This window comes from Oryctolagus cuniculus, chromosome 7, assembly GCF_051225735.1.
Source record: "Oryctolagus cuniculus isolate XC-2025 breed Fujian yellow rabbit chromosome 7, ASM5122573v1, whole genome shotgun sequence".
Taxonomy (NCBI): domain Eukaryota; kingdom Metazoa; phylum Chordata; class Mammalia; order Lagomorpha; family Leporidae; genus Oryctolagus; species Oryctolagus cuniculus.
In genome coordinates this window covers 40,721,727-40,725,956 of record NC_142873.1, presented here as the reverse complement: position 1 = coordinate 40,725,956, position 4,230 = coordinate 40,721,727, and positions in this window count along the sequence as shown.

Here is a 4,230-nt window from a genome sequence, read left to right as displayed (position 1 = left end):
TCAATACACAAAAGAGTACTTGTATAAATGGAAGTGATTGTGAAATAAACTGAGTTTTCCCTTTCTGCATTCCAAACTTTTTACTACTTCTTCCCTCTACAAGATCTTCTAAGCTCATCCAAACTAACTTCACTGACTCTACTTTCTCCTGATATATACTTTCTTCTAAACATGGGCAATGTCCCATCTATTATAGCAAAGTCTTTCTCAACCTAAGACTTAACATGAGATGTTAGAGAACGGCTTTTTGCTAGAAATTCTACATAATGATCTTGCTTCCATAGAACCTTAGCTTTCATCACTTCAAACCTACATCTTCCTCTATTTCTGTCTATTGACCAATGGTGCATTTTGCTTACTTCAAGTCTTGGGGCATAAGTGCATTCTGCAAAGAATTATCTCTAGGGGCTGGCACCATGGCACAGCGGGTTAAAGCCCTAGCCTGCAGTGCCAGCATCCCATGGGCACTGGTTCTAGTCCTGGCTGCTCCTCTTCTGATCCAGCTCTCTGCTATGGCCTGGGAAAACAATAGAAGATGGCCCAAGTCATTGGGCCTCTGCACCTATGTGGGAGACCCAAAAGAAGCTCCTGGCCCCTGACTTCAAATCAGAGCAGCTCCAGCTGTTGTGGCCATCTGGGGAGTGGACCAGTGGATGGAAGATCTCTTTTTCTGTCTCTACCTCTCTCTGTAACTCTCTTTCAAATAAATAAAATAAATCTTAAAAAAAAAAGAATTATCTCTAAATTTCTGTCCATTGAGATTCTTTTTTCCCCCCAGATGTCTTATAGTCCTCTTCTAAATGTAAGTATAAAGACTATTCCTGGAGTTGTCCCTCCCCATCTTTGGCTTCCAGTTTTACTCAGAGATAAGTCATCTAGAGCTCTTAACAAAATTTTCCTATCTCCATGAGGAGTTGGTCAAAAGGATGAATATTAAAAACCAATATCTTGCCCTTTCTTTCCTTGGAAAGCATGGTTTCCACATGACTCCAAAGACTTATTCTCAACTTATACATTATGTCATTGTTCAGTGATGATCCATTTTTCATGCCCTGGATAGTGTGCTTAGGAAACCAAAGCCATCATGACCAGATCAAGAATTATTTCCCACCAAAAACTAGAACCCCTCGCTCCAATTACCAATTCTCAGAGATTTTTACTACATCCTCTGACATTCACATCCCATTCAATCCTTATTCAATATAAAAAATACTAACAGTTTTCTCCTCACATTGTTTTTCTTTTTTTATTTTCTTTCATCATTTCTAATAAGTTCCAGTACAATTAAATCCATTTGGAAGAAACTTTAGCAGCTATCTTTTATCAACTTCCATAAGTTTCAATTTCATTGTATGGGTAAAATATTTTAAATATAACATATATTTCCATACATTCACAAAAATAAAGAGCTTTTAATAGCACAGAAATGGAAGGCTTAAATAGAAGGAGAAATCATCTTGCTAAGTTTTATATTACCCTTATATTTCTCATTGTGATTTAGACCAACAAAAACTGGTATCAGTAGCAGTGAAGGAATTCCCATGCCCTAAGAATACCCTACAAATGAACATCAAGTTTCTGCCTGATCAGACCATGTGAGAAGTTCCCCACCCAATAATACAATCTTTACTATTGTTGAAATGCTTCAGTTTGGTAAAACTCTTCCGCTATTGACCTGAAATCTTTCACCCATTATCCTTAGTTTTACTCTGAGGAACAATCCTAATCCAGCATCAGCCTTTAAGCATTATCTCCATTATCATAGAAATTCTGACTTGAAAAATGGGCCTTAATATCTCTTTTGGCTAGACACTCTCCCTGGAAAACCACTTTATACCAAATCATTCTAGGAAACCTAAATCACTTTCTAGCACATGTGTCACATTCTTTCCCTTCCATTCAAGATGAACACTGATCTTACCTCTAATCACCAGAGTTCTTCCTCATTGCCCCTCTAACTATATCCTTGTAAGTACTGCTCTTGTTTTCATGCATCCATCTTATCACACCAAAGCAACACTGTGAACTCGTTGAAACCAATAATTAATGTTCATGTGTTGTCTAACCTCCAGAAATGTTTAGCAAAATGTCTGTGTGTCTAATGAAAAAGCAGATGACTCAACATGATTTGTACAGCTCCTTAGCTTATCAGTTACTCATCTGCTTCCATCGCTGTCCTAATACTGAAGCCAGGACTCTTTAAAAACCTAAGACATTGTACAAATTAGCATTTATGTTACCTAGGTCATTTACAATTATATTTCATTCCTCTCATCACAATAAGCTTATAGAACACTTCCTCTGCATTCTAGCTACTGTGGTTACTTTATTCATAGCCCATAATTATTTAGGTATTGAAATACAGAGGTGGGGGGATACCTTTAGAGTTCATCTCATTCAATGTCTTCATTTTGAAGCTAAAGAAACTGGCGTCCACAAAAGTGAGATAACTTGTTCAAGTTCAGTCAGTTATTTAAAATTATATCCAATTAACAAACTCTGAGCCTGGACACTTCAGTGTAACCTTTGGAAAACCGAATATTTATTTTCCTATAATTAACACTTTCTGTATTCCAGATCATGTGCCCTGTGGACTCTAGTTATTCAGGATCTCTTCTGATTTCTGAATGCCCTAGCTTTTTCCCCAGTGCTGAGACTGAAAAAAAAAAAAAAAGTGATAACAATGCCTGCCCGAGAAAACACGTACCCAAGCTTGATGATGAGATCTCTTAAGACTTGACTCTGAGGGTCCAGTCACCGCAGAGTCAGATGTGCAAGAAAACCCCCCACTCACTTTCTATTTCTCTTTTTCAGTATTATGCCCAACCACTCCTGAAGCCTGGAGAAGTTGAATTCAGCACTTTGATAAACCTGTGGGACTAAATCAGACATAAAACATTCCTCTCCCATGACCTATATTCTTGATTGGACAGAAGCCCTTGGGCCTTTTGAGCAGACCTCCTGGGGTTACACAAGTTGCTCTCTTAGGAAGCAGCTGACATTCAGGAAGTTCATTAGCCAACAGTCCTTCATTACTTATGAGTTCACTATCCAATAGTGAACTCATGCAATAGTAAGTACTACTATGCAATAGTACATACTACCAGTTAACTACCAGTCTAAGTTGAGATAAAACTTCTCTCCAATCAATAATTTCCTTCAGTAAAAAGGAAGTAACCATTGCAGGAATTCTAGGCTCAGGGGGGGTTCCTACATTGTGTGACTTGGAAGAAAGCATATACCTCCAAATTATGACAGAAACTTTCTAAAATGTTACTAAACTTCTTGGACCCTTAGAGGGTGAGGAGAGGGGGCTGAGAACAAAAATACCCCCATAGCAGACTTGTAATCCTGTCTGCTGCTCATATCTATGCTAATTTTATCCTTTTTTAAACACTGGAGTTTCCTCTTTATTCCACTATTATCTCGCTCTGAAAAAAGCCCTGCCTGCCTCAAGATCTGGAATTTCAATTCCAGGTGCTCTTCTAGCTAGTTATGTGACATTAGCCACCTTATTCAGTGCTTAATTTCAAAAATGCTAAAAGAACGGATTTTAAATATTCTCACCACATAGAAATGATCCATATGTTAGGGGACAGATACATTAGCTTGATTTGATTATTCACTATATGAATATATATTGTAACATCACCCTATTGCAGGAGTTAAGTTTTCATTAAAATCTGCCTTTACCCCCCTTTAACTAATATCTAGATTTGTTTATCTTTGATATCTCCTCCCCCTTGGGAAAGGGTCCTGACTGTAGCATTTGCTGATATGCGCGCTTGTAAATACTCCATCACACCTGATTTCAAGCAACTGGTTCACAAAATTCCTGACAATTTAATAATCAGCTCTCCAGAGCTGGCATGAGCAGAGCACAGCACCTTTCTCTCTCTGTCTCATTTACAGCCTCACATATATTAAACATTCAGCTCCACAGGCTTCCTGAATACTCCCTTCTCATCTTCACCCATTTATCATAATAATATGATGGTCAATTATCTCTTCTCACTGCTTCTCAAATATCTCCGCAGCATGTGACGTTTCATTCCTTGTTTTTGATTATCAATCTTTGTATTTTTTTTTTCAAAGATTTATTTTTTATTTGAGAGTCAGAGTTACACAGAGAGAGGAGAGGCAGAGAGAGGGGGAGAGAAGGAGAGAGAGGTCTTCCATCCGTTGGTTCACTCCCCAATTGGCTGCAATGGCCGGGACTGCACCGATCTG